Source organism: Oryx dammah, unplaced genomic scaffold (genome assembly GCF_014754425.2).
Source record: "Oryx dammah isolate SB20612 unplaced genomic scaffold, SCBI_Odam_1.1 HiC_scaffold_11210, whole genome shotgun sequence".
Taxonomy (NCBI): Eukaryota; Metazoa; Chordata; class Mammalia; order Artiodactyla; family Bovidae; genus Oryx; species Oryx dammah.
Window position 1 is genome coordinate 2,768,911 of NW_024080603.1, and position 21,716 is coordinate 2,790,626.

At 44.5% G+C, this 21,716-nt stretch overlaps 1 long non-coding RNA gene across 1 annotated transcript; it reads right to left on the reverse strand.

Annotated features, from left to right (window-relative positions):
• Window positions 1–1,143: 1,143 nt before the first annotated feature.
• On the reverse strand, window positions 1,144–21,476 carry LOC120860968. The gene is made up of 4 exons (XR_005720469.1): window positions 21,465–21,476; window positions 18,965–18,971; window positions 16,241–16,250; window positions 1,144–1,238 (listed from the first exon to the last, which is right to left on the reverse strand). It is a non-coding gene; the product is annotated as an uncharacterized LOC120860968 (long non-coding RNA).
• Between the last annotated feature and the right edge of the window lie 240 nt (window positions 21,477–21,716).

Sequence of the window (21,716 nt, forward strand, 5' to 3'; positions counted from 1 at the left end):
GGGTTTTTCTAAAGATAAAAATCATGTTGGTGAAGGATTTCATTGCTGAGTTAATGATTGCCACCAGGCCTCCATATCCTTAGGCACCTGGGAGTATGTTAATCAATGTAATTGGAATGTAGAAAAAGAAATATAGTAGTTTTGATGTTAGCAATACTAGACTTTTGAGTTAATGAATTTTCTCTTTGTATTCCTCTTTCTTTGCTATAAATCGTTGTATCCTTGCTATGTAAGAATGTAACTTTATCACTATCTTAAGACTAAGTAGATCTTAAGGGAAAACACGTTTTCTGATTGACTAACCTTTATCAATAGGAAGAAAGATGGGGCCATAAAATGTTAATCGGTCTCCAGACCAGAAGATATTGTAAACAAATGTAAGACCCTTGTAAGAACAAAGATATGCAAAGAACACTGTCTTTAGATAAGCATCAGAGCAGCTGACCCTGCGTGACTCTGTTTCTTACATTTATCTCTATGTACAACTAAAAGTATAAAAGCGGACCTGGAAAATAAAGAAACGGACTAGTTCCTGGAAAGACTGTTTTCCCCCATGTCCTCTTTTCTCGTTTTCTGGCTGAATTCTCATCTGGATCACGGAGGCTCACCAGGCCTACTAATTTTGCCTGGGCTTCTAAGATCTGAACAGGGAGGCACTTTGTGTCTCCGCTCCTTCGGGAGACCAGGAAGACGCCTGTGGCCTACGTAGTGGTTCAAACCCCTTGTCTTGGGGTTTTATTGGTTCTCCACATAAACCAAGTTATTCAGCATCTTTTCTCCACTAATTTTCCTACTACACTATTCTTTTCTAATCTCTCTCCATATCTTTACTTAAACAATTTTCCTCTAGACGCCGAATCTGTCCCCGTTTCGAATTACCCTGGATCCACCCAGGCTTGACCCCGGCATAAAAAACCCACCTGCTAATGCAGTAGACATAGTTTTCATCCCTAGATTGGGAAGATTCCCTGGAGAAGGCAATGGCACCCCACTCCAGTACTCTTGCCTGGAAAATCCCATGGATGGAGGAGCCTGGTGGGCTGCAGTTCATGGGGTTGCTAAGAATCAGACATGACTAAGCAACTTCACTTTCACTTTTCACTTTCATGCGTTGGAGAAGGAAATGGCAACCCACTCCAGTGTTCTTGCCTGGAGAATCCCAGGGATGGGGGAGCCTGGTGGGCTGCCATCTATGGGGTCACACAGAGTCGGACAAGACTGACGTGAATTAGCAGCAGCTGACACTTAGTTTGTTTTTGTATCTGTGCTATTATAAATTGTGCTACTATGAACACTGGGGTGTATGATTCTTTTTGAATTAGTGTTTTTGTTTTCTTCAGAAAAATACCCAGAAGTGGAATTTCTGGATCATTTGGTAGTTCTATTTTTAATTTTTTGAGGAACCTCCATACTATTTTCCATAGTGGCTGCATTCATTTACGTTCCTACCGACAGTGAACTGGGAGTCTCTCTTCTCCACATTCTCACCAACAGTTTGTTATTTGTTGTCTTTTTATAATAGCCATTCTGACAGAGATGATATCTCATGTTCTTCATTCCAAATTTCCAGTTGACATAATTTTCCTTTTCCCCGAGTAACATTTCTTGTTGAAATATTTAGGCTAGTAATGTTTGTAAGAGAAATTATTTCTTCAAGGATTTTATCTTTATTGTTAGTTTTAATAATACAATAATGATGCTTTTCTTTGTTAATTTTGCTTGGTGTTCTAGTTGCCTGGACTTGTGGGTTTTCAAATTGGGAAACATTTGGTCAGTATTTCTTCAAATATTTTTTTCTGTCCCTTGCACCCACTGTCCTGCCATGCACATCCTTTTGGAACCCCATTTATGAGGACATTAGACCATTTGACATTGCCAAATGTTTTCTAATATGTGAAAACCAATTTTCAATATATTTTATTTGTTTTTCTAGTTAAGTTGGGAATATAGATTCTCTCCCTGTTACTCCATCACAGCCAGAAGCATATTGCCTTATCTCCATTTTTGAAAGAGTATTTTCCTCTAGGAATGGAATTCCAGGTTGATGGTTCTTTTTCTCCTTTGCCCCTTTAAAGATGTCTTCTGATTTTGCACAGTTTCTGATAAAAATCTTGCTATAATTCATATCTTTGATACTCTGTACTTAGTGTAATTTTTCTCAGCTGCCTCCAAGATTTCCTTTTTATCTTTGGTTTTCACTAGGTTGAATATGTTGTGTGTAGGCATTTGGGAAGGATTTGGGTGGGAGGAGTATTTATTCTGCTGCAGTTCTTTCAGGTTTTTGGATACATGATAGATGTCTTTGGACAGTTCTCAATCATCTTTTCATATATTTATTCTACCCTATTTTTCTTTCTTCTCATTTTGAAATTCCAATTATACTCAGATTCATCTAGGCATAGTCTGACTAGGAATATTTTAGGAAAGGATTCAGGACAGGAAACCCATTCTTAAAATAGCCTATCATGTTTATGGAAATATCAGGGAATCATCTAGGTGACCATGTTATAATGGGACTTTCCTTGTTGAAGAAATGACCTTTATAGAAAAGGGGATCCTCTTTGGCCCAGTGATTGGAAGATTGGAAATCAGCCTTTTTTTTTTTTTTTTCCCCACTGATTAAATTCAGAACTGATGGCTCAGTATGCTTACTAAGCTATTCACAGGAGGAAGAGATTAAAATCTTCCAGGTCATCTATGTTATCTCCTTTTACACTGCATGTCATTTTTACAACTTGACTATATACTTACAGAACATTCTATATAGTTAATATAGTCACCTCATTATCTGTGCACGGCTGCTTTGTGCGCTGTTGAGTAGAGGTAAGCTAATTTATCCAACCTATACTGATTGACATTTAGAATGTTTTCAACCTATTGCTGGTACATCAAATGTCTCAATAAACATTTTTGAACCTGTATATTCTGTATGTTTAGGCAAGAATAGGTGGAAGCTTTTGTTGTCATTACTGTAAATTTTTCTTTTTTTCAGAATCAGGTTATACCTGACCAAGTCCATTATGTCCCTTAATTCACAGCATGGCATTATGTCCATGTTTATTTTTAAATTTTTATTACTTTTCACTTATCACCATTTTCATTACCATTATTTTTCACCACAGGCATCAATTCTCTTGTGTACCACATGTATCCTTTCTACCCACCTTTCATTTCTATTATTGGTATCTCCAAATAGTTAATATTGTTTGGGGGTATATTTATATTTAGTTTATGCTTTAAATTCATTCCTTTTCTAATTTTAAATACATTGTATTTTTGGAATCATTCCCATATTGCTCTATGTATATCCAGCTCACTTATACTGACCACTGTATAGAATTCAAACGTATGCTACCTATAGTGGTAGGAAAATTTCTGGCAGTAGAAAGCATACTCAGAGTGAATATACTTTCCAGTTTTGGAGAGGTTGTGCTATTTTTTAAATGGTTGTACTACTTTTCAGTGACAACAGTGTGAGAGTGTTTCTGTCTGCCTCCATTTTTACCAACAAGAGGAACTATCAGATGTTTTAGCTTTTGCTAGTTTACTAAATGAAAATGACATTTTGTTGTCTTTTCAGTTTGCATTTATCTAGTGATCACTGGACATGGACACACATTCCTGTGTTTGCCTGTCACAATAAAAAAGAAATATAATGTCTTTTTCCAACATATAGCCTTCTAATGTTCTCAGCCTAACAGTACAAAAATATGAGAATTTCCAACTTGAAACTTAGGTGATAATGAAATCTGAAGTCATCAGTGGATATTAGTGATTTATCTGTTTTAGAAAGGCTGCAATTTGCTCAATGATATTGAGCAAGCTGAAAACTTATGTGCATCATGGTTCCTGGGGCTGATAAAATAATTGTTTGGTGGGCTGCATGGTCAAATTGTAGTCTATGGGCATGAAATTAAGTTAACCAGTATGTTTAACCAAAAGTCACTGAGGTTCTATTTTAGCTTAATTGTGATGTGGGCTGGCAGCTCCTTCTCATTTCAAAACTCACAGGCATGCCCACTTCCTGTTCATCAGGCACATTTAATTTGTCTTGGAGCTTTGTGGAGAATGAGACATAAGACATGTCAAGGCACATCTGGTTCACTGGAAGGATTTCTCTCAGCTTCACCACCCCCTCTACTGCCAGACTTCTCTCCATCTTTGGAGACAGAGCATATTCCTTATAGGACAGGCCTCAGGCTTCCTTCCCCTTTTGTCAGTTCTTGTTGATTAGACCTAATACTCCATTAAGGCTCCACCTCCTTCACTGACAACTTGGCAGTTGCCTGATGTGACATCATTAATCCTTAAAACAGGCAAGGGAGGTGAGAGAGAGGGCAGTGTGGGGGGAGACCAAGGGAGGGCTGACCCATCAGTGTCACGTAGCATCTGTTATGAAGAGATGGAATTAGACCTTCGTTCTTGATGGGAGCTGATGTTCTGTCCTGTTGGTCTCTTGGCAGAGCTGGATCTGGCTTCATCCTATGGGCAGACCCTGGAGCCAGCACAGGACCTGCTTAGTCTCAGTGGTCAAGGTTAGCATAATGGGGGGCAAGCTGTGCCATATAATTCACTGCTGTGGTGGAGGGCCTTTGCTCTGCTGAGTACCTGGATGGAGCTGGGTGTGCAAGTTTGGGGTGCAGCTGGTAATCCTGGAGGGAGAGAAGAAGTCATGTATCTGGGGCCTTCTTGGGAGAACACAAAGAGAAAAATACTTGGTGGGCCATGGCTGGGAAGGGTCTTTGGAGAAGAGAATGTGTATTGGGATTTTAAGTTGGCAGTGGTGTGTGAGCTGAGGTAAATGCCCTTCTCCCACTCGCTATTAAACCTTCAATAAGGTCACATGCTCAGGAATGTGTGTGTAAGAGAGGCTGTGGGAAGAACCAGAGTGGTCATAATAATAGAATGGTATTTGGTGGGGGAAGTGTCTGATATGTGCCAGGAACTGTGCATTTCATGGATAATCCCATGTAATCTACACAATGGTCCCATAAGATATTTTTATACCCAGTGTACTCATACTTTTATATTATGACAATACTACTCTTGCAATAGCCCCAGTAAATTGTTTTTTCCTCACTTCAGTTCAGTTCAGTCACTCAGTTGTGTCTGACTCTTTGCACCCCATGAATCGCAGCACGCCAGGCCTCCCCATCCACCACCAACTCCCAGAGTCCACCCAAACTCATGTCCATCGAGTCGGTGATGCCATCCAACCATCGCATCCTCTGTCTTCCCCTTCTCCTCCTGCCTCAATCCTTCCCAGCATCAGGGTCTTTTCAGATGAGTCAGCTCTTTGTATCAGGTGGCCAAAGTATTGGAGTTTCAGCTTCAACATCAGTCCTTCCAATGAACACCCAGGACTGATCTCCTTTAGGATGGACTGGTTGGATCTCCTTGAGGCCAGGACTAATTTATTTTGCAAAGAACAGTAACCTATTCAACTTATCTAAGAAAAGGTGGCTTCTCAGTAGGTTACAAGGGAGTATCATGAAAAACAAAAGCAGGACATTGAGTTGGGTGTCATGAGAAGTAGAAATGCATTGGACCACTTCTTCCTTTCAATTCTTGGGCTGTATGATTTCTCTGATAATCTGTTTCTTCTCCAGTCTTTCTCTGAAGATGAGTTTCCAATTATCAACTTTCCAGCTTGCACCTTGCTGAAAATGTATCCTAAGTCCCAGGCTGTCAACTGCAGGCTTATCAACACCCCCCTCCCCTGCCCACCCCCAGGCTTATCAACACCCCCCACCCCACCCCTGTACCCCCCAACTCCCACCCCACACCTCCCAACTCCCACCCCCACCCCCATTGCACCCCCACCTGGAGATTTTGTGTCTCTGGTTCTAGTTCTAATAGCAAAGAATATGATAGACTTATCAAGGGTCAGGTGGCTACATCTCAACCAATCATCTGTGGCCAGAAGTGAGTCCTTTGGGATGGCATTGTTCCAGCTGGAGCTAAAGGGATGCCCCCATGATATGTCTTCTACAATGCCCATTGACAGAAGGCGAGCCAGAGGTTCAGAGATGGAAACACTTTGACTCTGAGGAATAGGTAACAGAGTAGTTAATCAAGGGCTCTGACAGTGGGGACCAGTGGTAAAGATCTGGCTGTGGATACTTTGTGTTTATTATCTAGCTGTCTCCCACTTCACTCTTGGGTGATGGCCTTGGATGATGTGATGGATGTTATTTGTTTAGAAACAAATAATCCTAGAATTTTACGTTAGAAAACATTATTTACCAGGACTCTTAACTATTTGGTTAACAAATAACTGAACCTAGATCACAATGGGTTCAAACTAAAGGTTCATTACAGGACCCCAGGATCCTCTAAAGTACCCCAACTCTGAAGCCTCAAATCAGGTCCTCCAAGCACAGTCTTATTTATTTTGTGGCTGTTTCCTTCATTGCTTCCTGCATCCAGTGCATCCTTTCATGGCCATCTACCCTCTGCCTAGATTCACCTTCCCCTTCTGGCTGGAATACTCTTAGTCATCCTTCAAAACCCAGGTCAGATGCTACCAGCCATTCCATGAATTTGATGACTGGCCAGCTGACTCCAGGTAAAGCTCACTGCTTTTTTTTTAGGGTCCCAAATCACTTATTCATATTGTAGCCCAAGACTCGCCTCACTATGTCAATAGTGTGGTGTATGTATGCATATGTTTTAATAACATATGTGAAGAGATGGTTCGGTTCAGTTCAGTTCAGTCGCTCAGTCGTGTCCGACTCTTTGCAACCCCATGAATCGCAGCACACCAGGCCTCCCTGTCCATCACCAACTCCCGGAGTTCACTCAGACTCATGTCCATCGAGTCCGTGATGCCATCCAGCCATCTCATCCTCGGTTGTCCCCTTCTCCTCCTGCCCCCAATCCCTCCCAGCATCACAGTCTTTTCCAATGAGTCAACACTTCACAGGAGGTGGCCAAAATACTGGAGTTTCAGCTTCAGCATCATTCCTTCCAAAGAAATCCCAGGGTTGATCTCCTTCAGAATGGACTGGTTGGATCTCCTTGCAGTCCAAGGGACTCTCAAGAGTCGTCTCCAACACCACATTTCAAAAGCATCAATTCTTCGGCGCTCAGCCTTCTTCACAGTCCAACTCTCACATCCATACATGACCACAGGAAAAACCATAGCCTTAACTAGATGGACGTTAGTCGGCAAAGTAATGTCTCTGCTTTTGAATATGCTATCTAGGTTGGTCATAACTTTTCTTCCAAGGAGTAAGCGTCTTTTAATTTCATGGCTTCAGTCACCATCTGCAGTGATTTTGGAGCCCAAAATAATAAAGTCTGACACTGTTTCCACTGTTTCCCCGTCTATTTCCCATGAAGTGATGGGACTGGATGCCATAATCTTTGTTTCCTGAATGTTGAGCTTTAAGCCAGCTTTTTCGCTCTCCTCTTTCACTGTCATCAAGAGGCTTTTTAGTTCCTCTTCACTTTCTGCCATAAGGGTGGTATCATCTGCATATATGAGGTTATTGATATTTCTCCCGGCAATCTTGATTCCAGCTTGTGTTTCTTCCAGTCCAGCGTTTCTCATGATGTACTCTGCATATAAGTTAAATAAGCAGGGTGACAATATACAGCCTTGACGTACTCCTTTTCGTATTTGGAACCAGTCTGTTGTGCTATGTCCAGTTCTAACCGTTGCTTCCTGGCCTGCATACAGATTTCTCAAGAGGCAGGTCAGGTGGTCTGGTATTCCCAAGGCTCTCCAAATCTCTACTTTTCCTCTCTATACTGGTCACATGGTTCAGCCATATTTTCCAGTCCCCTTTAAGTCAGGTGGGGCCATATGCCTGAGTTCTTGTCCTATTTAATTGTTGCCATTTTCAGGCCTCACCACACCCTCCTTCGCTAGCCAAGCATCCTGAACAATCCTTCTCTGTGGCCAGCTGTAGAGGATCTGAATGAGCATGCCAAGACCCTGGAAGATGGTTGAGCCACCCTATTGAAGGATACTGAATCCCTGAATTGTGGCATGGAGCAGAGCATCACCCAGCTCTCAGCCCACAGTGAAAATATTGTGAGTGAGAAAGAAGCCTGCATCACCTCAAAACAACCTTTTGATTATTATCTTTTATTGCATAACAAGCCATCTCAAAACCTAGTGGTTTAAAACAACAGCTGTGTTTGTGCTGTGCTGTGCTCAGTCACTCAGTCATGTCTGACTCTTTGCGACCCCATAGACTGTAGCCTGCCAGGCTCCTCTGTCCATGGGGATTCTCCAGGCAAGAATACCAGAGTAGGTAGCCTATCCCTTCTCCAGGGGATCTTCCCCACCCAGGAACTGAACTGGGGTCTCCTGCATTGTGGGATGGCAGAGCCTGGTGGGCTGCCGTCTATGGGGTCACACAGAGTTGGACACGACTGAACGACTTAGCAGCAGCTAGCTCCTGCATTGCAGGCAGACTCTTTACCAGCTGAGCCTCCAGGGAGACCCCAGCTATGTTTAATTGCACACAGCTCTGCATATGGGCTGGTCTTGGGTCTTGGGGCTGCTTACACTTGCAACTGGCATGTTCAACTGGTGGGATGACAAGGCTGGATTCATTCAGGACACTAAGATGAGGGCTGCTTTCTTTCTCCCTGTAGCACCAAGACCTCTCTCTTTCCTCGTGGCCTCTCCTGTGGTTTTTCATTGGTCACTCTAACAGCATAGCTTTATTTCTCTGGAGCTTAGGGCTCCGAAGAGTGGAAAACTGGAACCGGCCAGAACTTCCTAAGGGTGAGGCTTGAAATGGACCCAGCGTCGCTTCTGTGGCACACTCTGAATGAGGGCGAGTCCCAGAGTCAGCCCGATTTGAGGGGAGAAGGCTATACCTTGTGTGTGAATAGCAAGATATGTAGTCTACTGGGGGTTCCTCTTGTGACAGAATGCCCCAGCCACTGAGACAAAAGGCTTCTTTGTTATAGCAGCTATCTGTGCCCACAAATCAACACCAAGAGCTCAGCGTTTCCCAGACAGCCAGTCTCTTACTGTATGCAGTGTTTGCACTTTCTGGGTACTAGCTTTAATATTATTTATTTAATGTTTCTTTACATCAGTTAACTTAAAAAATATAGATTATAACTTCACCAAAAAATACAATTTTGTATTACTACCATAAAGAACTGAAAGTGCAATTACATTTTTCTTCAATTCTGGTAAAATAAATATATAAAATTTTTTAAAAAATTCATCAACAAACCCTCTACACTCTTCTTGAAATCATCATAGATGGGTCCAGCCCCTGGTTAAGAGGTGTTAGAGATGGCCTGTGAATTTGGTTGAACTAATTTTATGGAGTTTAAACGTCCTTCTCTTTAACTTACACCCATTAGACTACTTCATCTAAACCCAATCTGATCCTCCTCTGTCTGACTGCTCTTGGATATTTGAAGAATTCTCAAAGAAACTCTCCAAATGTTCTAGTTCCTTCAACATCTCCGGTTTCCTTGAAGCAGCCCACTGCTAAACACAAAGCAACCCAGCCAAGTGCAGGCACCAATCTGAAGTACGAAAGACTACCCTCAAACTGTACGTCTGCCCCGGGCATCGGCTGAGATCCCAGGAGCAAGGCAGCGGTAGGCAGATGTGACGGAATGTGTTTTCTTGGTGATGATGAACGCCAGTGTGCTCTGTCGAGACCGGCTCTGTTTCAATAACCGTCACTGCAGTGACCTTACCTCGCCTCATCTTCTGCGCCTCAGGGCTCGGAGACGCAGCTCCAGAAGTCACACCCCGACAGAGGTCTGACTCCAGTGGTGCCCACTTCGCGGCGCTGTTCAGACGAGACTAGAGGGTCTCCATCTCTTCCCGCCTTCTCCCTCCCCTCACTCATTTCACCACCAAGTCACCACCTTTCCTTACCTTCTCTCTGTCAGAGTACACCTACCATGGTTTTCTTGGGGGTGGAGTGGCCCATGCCTCCGCTCTCTTATCACTGCAGGAATGGATCTGGCTTGGTTGGAACGTTCTAGAAAGGACAGCCCTGGACATTAAGGAGTTGGGATATTTTCTAAGTAGAACGGCATCATTAAACAGCTGTGGACTTGCCTCCCTTTCTGCTTCCAACAGGAACCTAATTTGATTTTTAAACTCTATTTCAGGGACTTTGGAAGTCTGGCTGGGAAAGGTACAGGAAAATCCACCCCCCCCCAATAGAAGATTCTTGGGGTCCTATGATTAAGACTCTGTGAGGCCCAAATACCTCATTCTTTCAGGGGTGCTACCTACAGGGAGGACCCCAGAGGAACTAGACCTCGCCAGAAGCCCAGGGGGCCCCACCAACAGCATGCAGCAGGCAGCACCGGGGATGCGTCCTGGCCCCGCTGCCGGCGAGCGTGTGGCTTTGGGTAAGTGGTTTCTCCCCGCAGGGGCCTCACTGCAACTGGGTGAGGCTGACCTGGGCAGTCGTGCTTTCTGTGCTGAAATGCAGGGGTTCTCAAAGTTTATTTGGCTTCAGAATCTTCTGCACTTTGTATAAATGCAGATTCCTGGGACCCACACCACTTTTAATTCCATGATGTTGGGGGTCAATCTGCCTGTCAAAGAACTCCTGGTATTGGGAGAGATGGTCCTTGGCCAGATTTGGAGAAATTTCAGTGGTCACCTGGTGCAAAGAGCCAACTTATTGGAAAAGACCCTGATGCTGGGAAAGAGTGAAGGCAGGAGGAGGAGGGATGAGGATGCCATTGTTAGCTAGCATTACTGACTCAGTGGACACACATCTGAGAAAACTCTAAGAGAGAGAGTGAAGGACAGAGGAGCCTGGTGTGCTGCGGTCCATGGGGTCGTAAGGCATCGGACACGACTTAGCGACTGGCTGACAACACTTGTAGCTTGTCAGTGGAGACTCCAAACTCCCACCAGCTGCAGGCACTCTGCTCCCCAACAAGGCCTACTTACACTCACACCCACTGTGGAGTGGGCTGTGAATTAGACACGAGGATAATGAAAGGAGGGACTCTTTCTCAGTGCACTCACAGGTGGCTGGGCACCACCTACAGGAGCTCAAGGGGGTGGCACGAGTTGCAGCTGCCATCTCGGACACCAGAGGCAGACCCCGACTGCTACCGCTGCTGCCACTGCCACTGAGGGTCCTGCAAGTGAACGCAGGCCACTGCCCACGGCTTCTTGGGAGCCTGCGTGGCCCACCACTGCTGTGAGTGCCGCAGTCCAGGGCCAGCTTCTGTAGGACAGCGACAGGTGCATCCCAGTCTGTTCCTGCTGGTCTCTGCTGCCACAAGCATTGCATTCTAGTCCCAGTTGTAGCCACCTTATCCCTCCCCGGTCTGAGTGACTTGGGATTCCCCAATCAGCCACTGTTTCATCCCCTCTCTCCTGGGCAGAGAACAGACCCCTGGGGTGGCCCACAAGCAGAGTTGGTGGCCGCATGCAGAGGGGATGAAAGCCAAAGCTGAGCCCCAGGGGCTGTGCAATGAGGAAGAGGAAGAGAGCTCTCTGTGCATTCGGCGAGCTGCAGATCAAGTCCCTGCGATGGACCTGGTAAACCCTGCATCTGTGGAATGTCTGAACAGACACGGAGTGTCTCCACAACTGAGACCAGTCAAGCTTTAGCAGTTGTGGACTTTGGGGGCAAGTATACATGGGAGTGGGCTTCCCTGGTAGCTCAGCTGGTGAAGAATCTGCTGGCAATGCAGGAGGTTGCAGTTTGATTCCTGGGTCAGGCAGATACCCCAGAGAAAGGATGGGCTACCCACTCCAGTATTCTTGGGCTTCCCTGGTGGCTGAGATGGTAAAGAATCTGCCTGCAATGCGAGAGACCTGGGTTTAATCCCTGGGTTGGCAAGATCCCCTGGAGGAGGGCATGGCAACCCACTCCAGTATTCTTTCCTGGGGAATCCCCATGGACAGAGGAGCCTGGCAGGCTACAGTCTATGGGGTCGCAAAGAGTCAGACATGACTGAGCGACTAAGTACAGTTCAGCACAGCACACATATGCAGGGGGGGGGGGGGGGGCGCCAAGTCAGAGTCTGATGTGCCCACAGTGCGTCCAGAGACCTACCTGGATGTCAGGGAGCATCTCGTGAGGAGGTGAGGGAGGCTGTGGCTCACTGTTGGAGCAAGGACAGATAGCTGAGGCCCCAGGAAAATATTGTTAGTACTACTTTTTTTTTTTGTTTCACTTTATTCTGTTGCTTTTATATTATTTTTCTTTTGTTTAAAGAATTTTTAATATATTTATAGTTTTACTTTTTCATTGCCAATGAAATGAGCAACCTTGACAAAGTGGACAAATTATTAGAAAGGTATAGCCTTCTAAGACTGAATCAGGAAGAACTAGAAAATTTGAAAGACAAATTGCAAGTAATGAAATTGAAACTGTGGTTAAAAATCTTCTGCCAAACAAAGTCCAGGGCTATATGGTTTCACAGGTGAATTCTATCAGATATTTAGAGAAGAGTTAACATTTATCCTTCCCAAACTCTTTCAAAAAATTACTGAGGGAAGAATATACCAAAACCCATTCTATGAGGCCACCATCACCCTCATACAAAACCAGACAAAAATATCCACGCATACAAAAATTACAAACCAATATCACTGATGAACATAGATGCAAAAGTCCTCAGCAAAACAAAAGCAAACAGATTTGAACAACACATTAAAAGGATCATATATCATGATCAAGTGTGATTTATCCCAGGGATGCAAGGCTTCTTTAATATATGCAAATCAATCATTGTGATACTCCATACTAAGAAACTGAAGAATAAAAACCATATGATCATCTCAATAGATGCTGAAAAAGCTTTTGACAAAATTCAACATCCATTTATGATTAAAAAAACCCAAAACTCTCCAAAAAGTGGGCCTAGGGAAACTAAACATTAAAAAAGGCCATATACAACAAACCCACAGCAAATACCTTTGTCAGTGATGAAAAACTGAAAGCATTTTCTCTAAGATCAGGAACAAGAGAATGATGTCCACTCTCGCCCCTATTATTCAACATAGCTTTAGAGGTTCTAGATATGGTAATCGAAGAAAAAGAAATAAAAGGTATTCAAATTAGAAAAGAAGTAAAACTGTCACTGTTTGCGGACAACATGATACTATGCATAGAAAATTCTAAAGATGCCACCAGAAAACTACTAGAGCTCATCAGTGAATTTGGTAAAGGTGAAGAATACAAAAGTAATGCACAGAAATCTTGTGTATTCCTATTCACTAACCATGAAAGATCAGAAAGAGAAATTAAGGAAATAATCTTATTTATCATTACAACAAAAATAATAAATTACTTTGGAATAAATCTCCCTAAAGAGGCAAAAGACCTGTACTCAGAAAAAACAAATAAGATCCTGGTGAAAGAAATCAAACAAATAAGATCCTGGTGAAAGAAATCAAAGACAACACAAAGCAATGGAGAGATATACCATGTTCTTGAATTGGAAGAATCAATATTGTGAAAATGACTGTGCTCCTCAAAGCAATCTACAGATTCAAGGCAATCCCTTTCAAATTCGCCCCCCTCCCACCACAGAATTTTTCCCCCCACAGAATTGGAACAAAAAAACTCACAATTTGTATGTAAACACAAAAAACCATGAATAGTTAAAGCAATATTGAGAAAGAAAAATGGAGCTGGAGGAATCAGGCTCCTTGACTTCAGACTATACTACAAAGCTATACTAATCAAGATAGTATGGTGCTGGTAGAAAGACAGAAATATGGGTCAATGGAACAGGATAGGAAGCCCAGAGATAAACCCATGCATATGATCATCTAATCTATAATAAAGGAGGCAGGAATATAAAATAGAGGAAAGAGATAAACCCATGCATATGATTAATCTATAACAAAGGAGGCAAGAATATAAAATAGAGAAAAGAGCCTCTTCAATAAGTGATGCTGGAAGTTAGACAACTACATGTAAAAGAATAAAATTAGAACACTCCTGAACACCATACACAAAAATAAACTCAAAATGGATTAATTAAAGACCTGAATGTAAGGGCAGACATCATGAAACTGTTAGAGAAACACTCTATGACATAAATCACAGCAGGATCTTTTTTGACCCATCTCCTAGAGTAGTTAAAATAAAAGCAAAAGTAAACAAATGAGCCCTGCTGCTGCTGCTGCGAAGTCGCTTCAGTCGTGTCTGACTCTGTGCGACCCCAGAGATGGCAGCCCACTAGGCTCCCCCGTCCCTGGGATTCTCCAGGCAAGAACACTGGAGTGGGTTGCCATTTCCTTCTCCAATGCATGAAAGTGAAAAGTGAAAGTGAAGTCGCTCAGTCATGTCTGACTCTGCGTGACCCTATGGACTGCAACCTACCAGGCTCCTCTGTCCATGGGATTTTCCAGGCAAGAGTACTGGAGTGGGTTGCCAGTGCCTTCTCTGAAATGAGACCTAATTAAGCTTAAAAACTTTTGCACAGCAAAGGAAAGCATAATCAAGACACACACACACACAAAAACTCTCAAAATGGGAGAAAATAATTACGCATGAAACAACAGACAAAGGATTAATCTTCAAAATATACAAACAATTCATGCAGCTCAATATAAAAACAAACAACCAATCAAAAAATGGGCAGAAGACCTAAATGGACATTTCTCCAAAGAAGACATACGGATGGGTAATAAACACATGAAAAGATATTCAACATCGCTAATTATTAGAGAAATGAAAATCAAAACTACAATGAGGTATCACCTCACACCAGTCAGAATGGCCATCATCAAAAGGTATACAAAAAATAAATGCTGGAGAGGCTGTGGTGAAAAGGAACCCTCTTTCACTGTTGGTGAGAATGTAAATTGATACAGACACTATGGAACACAGTATGGAGGTTCCCTAAAAAATTAAAAATAGAACTACCATATGACCCTGCAATCCTACTCCTGGGTATATATCTGGAATGTTCAGTTGCTTCAGTCATGTCTGACTTTTTGTGACCCTATGGGCTGTAGCCCGCCAGGCTCCTCTGTCTGTGGGATTTTCCCTGGCAAGAATATTGGAGTGGGTTGCCATGCCCTCCCCCAGGGGATCTTCCTGATGCAAGGATCGAAACTGCACCTCCTGAAGGTAATTCTTTACTGCTGAGCCACCTGGGAAGCCTGGGTATATAAGCCCAGGTGGTTGGACACCTGATGTGAACAGCCAACTCTTTGGAAAAGACCCTGATGCTGGGAAAGATTGAAGGCAGAAGGAGAAGAGGGCAACAGAGGATGAGATAGTTGATGGCATCACCAATTCATTGGACATGTTCTTGGGCAAAATCTGGAAGATGGTGAGGGACAGGGATGCCTGGCATGCTGCAGTCGATGGGGTTGCCAAGAGTGGGACGGGGCTTGGTGACTAAACAACAACATTTATACAATGGACTATTACTCAGCCATAAAAAGAAATGAAACTACCATTTGCAGAGAGATAGATAGACCTAGAGATTGTCACAGAGACTGAAGTAAGTCAGAAAAACAAATATTTATAAACACATGTATGTGGAATCTAGAAAAATGGTATAGATGAACTTATATGCAAAGTAGAAATAGAGACACAGATGTAGAGACACAAACTTATGGATACCAAGAGGCTAAGAGGGCATGGGGTGGATTGGAATTGACATGTGCATTCTATCTATAAAATAGATAAACTAATGAGAATTGACCATATAGCGTAGGGAACTCTACTCAGTACTCTGTGGTGACATAAATGGGAAGGAAATTTAAAAAAAGAGGGGATTATGTATATGTGTAGCTAATTCCCAGGTGGCTCGGTGGTAAAGAATCTGCCTGCCAGTGTAGGAGATGTAAGAGATGCTGGTTTGATCCCTGGATAGGGAAGATCCCCTGGAGGAGGGCATAACTAACCACTCCAGCATTCTTGCCTGGAGAATCCCACGGACAGAGGAGCCTGGCGGGCTACAGTCCATGGGGTCGCACAGAGTCAAACACGACTGAAGCGACTTAGCAGAATAGCTGATTCATTTTGCAGAACAGCAGAAACTAAGAAAATGTTGTAAAGCAACTATACTCCAAAAAAAAAAAAAAGATTAATTAATTAAAAAAAATAGAATATTCATCTACCAAATTGAGAGGACAATAAAAAAAATAATGCAATAAAAAAGATTTTAGAAAAAGAAGAAAAGGGAGAGGACAAGGGCACAGCTCACAATGATGTCTGGCTTGGGGTAGCCCCGCCTGGAAGGATGAGGCAAGCAGATCTGTGTGTTGCTGGTGCCCTCTGGTGGCCAAATGTGGAACCACCAGCACATCCCTCTGAGAAACCTTGGTTCTCGGCTCACTTGAAGCGTCGTTAATGAACACAAGGACGGTTTGTGACTAGCAGGAAATGGATTTTGATCAGTGTTACCTCTTGGTGCAGGTAGCTGGGTGAGGTGGAAAGCTCAGGAACTTTGGAGTCAACGATATGTGAAGTCAAACTGTTTTCCCATCACATCTATTTGTACAGGCCATTAGCTTTCCTGAGTATCATTTTCCTGATCTGCAAAATAAGCATAGGGGGAATATTCCACCCCTGAGAGGCCTTGGCCTTGAACTTATTCTCTGCCTCTCTCTTTGACTCTGAGTTTTTGTCCTTTCTCCCTCTGATGCCAAAAGCTTGGCCTCCTGGGCACTGGTGCTGGATCAAATTTTGGAAGCAGAGTTTTGGGTGAAGTAGAAACTTGGCACCTTTGGGTGCCAGGCAAAGGAGGACAGAGCAGGGTTGTGCCCTCAAAAGCAGTGTGTCTCAACCCTGGGGGCTTGGGTGAGGAGTTTTATAACAATGGTTCAGGGGTGAGTTGCTGATAAGGATCAGGGTGTGTGCCTGTGGTTTCTTTAATTTGGCCTCATGGGGTCTCTTGATGAGCTTCTGTGGTTTTCAAGGCTGTTAAACTGTGACCTTCTCTCTGGAATGCTTTGTCAAGTAATTAACATCTTCCATTTGTTGGGAGTTTTAGTTCTGCAGAAGAGCTTGAAGATATTGTCCATTGGGTATCCCTTGAGGGAAAACCAGGACCCTTCCCCAAGGCTTCATTCTGGCCTGCTCATTCCTTGTCTCTGCATCCCCACCCTTCCCTGAGGAACAACTGTCTGAATCTGCCCTTTGGAACTCAGGGAATGTCTGAAGTTTATTTCCTATAAATAAGAACTGCAGGACACAGGAAGGCTTTTGTGCCCAGGAGCCCCACAGGGTCTGGCTGGGTTTCACTCCCACCCACTGTTTGGGACTCACCTTTGTCCTAGGAGTCTTAGAGAAGGACCCTCCCAGAAGTGCCTGAGAAGACACCAATGGTCGGTCTTCCTTCAGACAGACACTGGCCCCTGTGCAACCCCGATCAGGCCTCCACGGGGCCCCCTGACCTTGGCCCAGTGGTGGAGGGGGTGTCCCATCCCTGCAGCCCACCCCCCCAGTTGCCGTCCTGATGAATCCCCTCTTCCCTTCAGCCCATGCAGTGGCTTCTGTAGGGAGAACTGGAAAATTTTATTTCCAAGGGCGCATCGCAATTGTTCTGCTTTATATAATCACTGGCTTTTGAACTTAGGAGACAGAAACACGTGCTTTTGTTCTCTGATCTCACAATGACTGGCACCATCTGAAGCACGGAATGACTCCCGGGAAGCTGTCGGCTTGCTGTGTGCACAGCCCTCAAGGTGAGAGGTAACAAAGTGCAGAGATCCGTAAAAGCACATCACCTGGTCCCTGAAGTCTTGTCACACTCATGCTGATGAAAATGTCACCTCCCAGAGGCACTCTGAGGGCACGTGAGACTTTACAAGGAAAATGGCCGGTACAGAAGGTGGCACTCTTTCCCTTTCCTTAAAAAAGTAACTCGTTTGATGCACATTTTGTTTTTTACTTCAAAAGAAAGTTTTTTTGGCTATTTTGTCTTTTTGGCAAATGTAGAAAGGCATGGAAGACACCGGAGGCCGTTAACAGACTGGAAACGTTATCTAGGGAGCATCTGCAATGGACCAGGCATGGTCCCAGGAGGCAGGGAAGCAGTGGGGAAAGAAAGAGTCATCCCTGCACCATGGAGCTCTCCGTCCAGGCGGGGAGTCCACAGAGGCACAAGTAGACACATAAAACATGAGGTGGGGAAGGTGCTGTGAAGAACAGCCAATGGGGCTGGGCCAGCAGGGAGTGAGGGGCAACCTCTGTCCTGAGATGACCCATGAGCTGAGGTCTATGCAGAGCGAGGGGCAGGAACAGTCCAAATCTTTGCTGTCCAGGCGTCCAGCTGTCCAGCTTAGTCCCTGGCGATGGGTTGCTTGGTTCATTCAGGTTTTCCTTAGCTGTAGCCACCTGGCAAGGAGCCCCGCCATGGGCCTGGCACTCTGCAAGGTCTTGGCTCTACGAGGTCCCAGCCGTGATGCTGGCTTCCCATGCTCTTGTCGGCAGAAGAGGTCAAGGGCATTCGGAGATGTGTGAGGAGCTGGCGTGGAGTGACGCCTGGCTGGCCGGGTCCGCGGAGGACGGCTCTGCGTGTCCCGCTCCTTCTTGCTGGCGGCTCCTCCACCTGGGAGTCTCTCTGCCCTCACTCCGGGTTTCCCACGGCTGGCTCCTTGGCATCCTTCAGATCTAGCCTGGATGGCACTTCCCCGGACCAGCTAGTCTCAGCCAGCCTTGCTGCACCCTCTGCCGCGTCACCTGCTTGGCTTCGCTGGCTGCTCTCAGGGACCCCGAGAAGCTGCCTGTGGATGTCAGTCCCGAGGGTTTGTCTGTCCTGGTTCCCCCGATCCCCCAGCCCACAGGGCCACCTGTGACGTACGCACACTCACAACACAAATGTGTGGAGCGACGGAATGTCTTCACCCTGCGCATTCTCAGGGCACCTTAGATTTCTGTTCCCTTCTATAATCTCTCTCTCTCTTTGGCCTCCTTAAACAGTCAACCATAACTATATAATGGCAAAACGGAACATTTTGAATAAATAATTCTCCCACTTGAAACATTGTTTTGAGGACCTTCACTCCTCTTCAGCACACAGCCCTGCTGTCCCTTGGGTTATCTGCCAGTTTATAATCTGCATGTGTTTGGTGAACGTCCCTTCAGCAGCCCCCTAGACCCTGCCTTGTTATGAATGTTTCATAAATACATGAATAACTCTAATTGGCTATATAATATTCCAGATACCATTGCTTGTACCTTCTCTGTGTGAGTGATTGTTTATACTGTGGTATAAGTATCCACTGTGGTAAGTATCCAATTTATCCTTTCAGATCACCTCAGTCAGTCAGTTCAGTTGCTCAGTCGTGTCTGACTCTTTGCGACCCCATGAATCGCAGCACGCCAGGCCTCCCTGTCCATCACCAGTTTCCGGAGTTCACCCAAACTCATGTCGATTGAGTCGGTGATGCCATCCAGCCATCTCATCCTCTGTCGTCCCCTTCTCCTCCTGCCCCCAATCCCTCCCAGCATCAGAGTCTTTTCCAATGAGTCAACTCTTCACATGAGGTGGCCAAAGTAATGGAATTTCAGCTTCAGCATCAGTCCTTCCAGTGAACACCCAGGACTGATCTCCTTTAGGATGGACTAGTTGGATCTCCTTGCAGTCCAAGGGACTCTCAAGGGTCTTCTCCAACATCATGGTTCAAAAGCATCAGTTTTTCAGCACTCAGCTTTCTTCACAGTCCAAATCTCACATCCATACATGACTACTGGAAAAACCATAGCCTTGACTAGACACGGACTTTTGCTGGCAAAGTAATGTCTCTGCTTTTTAATATGCTGTCTAGGTTGGTCATAACTTTCCTTCCAAGGAGTAAGCGTCTTTTAATTTCATGGCTGCAGTCACCATCTGCAGTGATTTTGCAGCCCCCCAAAATAAAGTCTGACACTGTTTCCACTGTTTCCCCATCTATTTCCCATGAAGTGATGGGACCAAATGCCATGATCTTCGTTTTCTGAATGTTGAGCTTTAAGCCAGCTTTTTCACTCTCCTCCTTCACTTTCATCAAGAGGCTTTTTAGCTCCTCTTCACTTTCTGCCATAAGGGTGGTGTCATCTGCATATCTGAGATTATTGATATTTCTCCTGGCAATCTTGATTCCAGCTTGTGCTTCTTCCAGCCCAGCGTTTCTCATGATGTATTCTGCATATAATTTAAATAAGCAGGGTGACAATATACAGCCTTGACGTACTCCTTTTCCTATTTGGAACCAGTCTGTTCTATGTCCAGTTCTAACTGTTGCTTCCTGACCTGCATATAGGTTTCTCAAGAAGCAGGTGAGGTGGTCTGGTATTCCTATGTCTTTCAGAATTTTCCACAGTTTATTGTGATCCATACAGTCAAAGGCTTTGGCATAGTCAATAAAGCAGAAATAGATGTTTTTCTGGAACTCTCTTGCTTTTTGATGATCCAGCGGATGTTGGCAATTTGATCTCTGGTTCCTCTGCCTTTTCTAAAACCAGCTCAGATCACCTAGGGAATGATTATTAAAATTTTTACCAATGGAAAAACTGAGGCTCAGAAAAGTGAAGCCAATTTGTTCAAGGACACACAGCAAGGGTTTAAATCATGTCTGTGCTCTGCATGACGTCCTTCAAATCTGGTGGTGTTGTCGGGGACAGTTAATGTAGTTAGTCAGTTCAGTCGCTCAGTCGTGTCCAACTCTTTGCAATCCCATGGACTGCAGCCCACCAGGCCTCCCTGTCTATCACCAGCTCTGGGAGTTTACTCACTCATGTCCATTGAGTTGGTGATGCCAGTTACAGTTAATGTAACCTGTGTCTAATTCTGAGCAGTAGGGTTTGTTCATATTTTGATGTTATAGACCAGTGCCCAATGGACACTTGTAATTGGGGCGAATGGGGTGCATGAGATAATCTATTATAGTAAGCAAAAAAAAAAAAATCTATTATACTATCAATTTCTATCTCTGTGTATTCCCTTCATAATTCTTAACATTATATATCTTCAAGAACATGCATAATTTACAAGTACTGGAGGGAAAAAACATATAGTGAATGTTTGCATTTTTTTTTGTTTGTTTAACAGGAGGTGTGGGTTATGTATGCAAAACGTCTTGTTGAGGATCTTATACACATAACAGCAGCTTCAGGCAGTGATTAAAAAGAAAGGGAAGGCACCAGGAACAGGACATTTACTACATAAAAACTTTGTGCATTTTTTAGCTTTTTCTCTGCGTTTATCAGCAGAAGTCTTGACTTCTCTCTCCCAGATTGTGTTCTTAATGTGAGACTCACCGTGCAGCTCAGAAACTACATGTCCAGCTCTCAGGATGGGTATTCCCCCTTCTCCCCATGACAAGCTGGGACACTCAGCAGAGAGATCCCTGGGCCAGGCATCGAGTCCTGGTACTCTCTAGGTGTGTAATCTTGGACCTTCATTCATTCCTCACACCACAAGGTTTCCCCAGGATCCTAGTAGGTGCTGAAGCCCGGACTATGCAGCAGGAGCTCCAAGATCACCACCACATGACCCAGCCCCCCAGAGCTGGAGGCACAGAGACCATCACAAATAACGTGACTGTGCAGGCCTTCCAGGGGGAGAATAAAGGCAACTCCAATGGAATTTCCTTGAGGGTTGGGCATACTTCAGAGAAGACTTACAGAAAAGATATGCCTGAGCCTGGTCTTGCAGGGTGAACAGAACGTCAACAGATGAACAGTAGGCATGATGGTTTCTGTGCCAGCACACGAGGGCTTGGCATACCGAGGAGGGTAGGGGGGACACTAATCTCCAGTGTTGGATCACTGCCTATGGCAGAAGTGGTT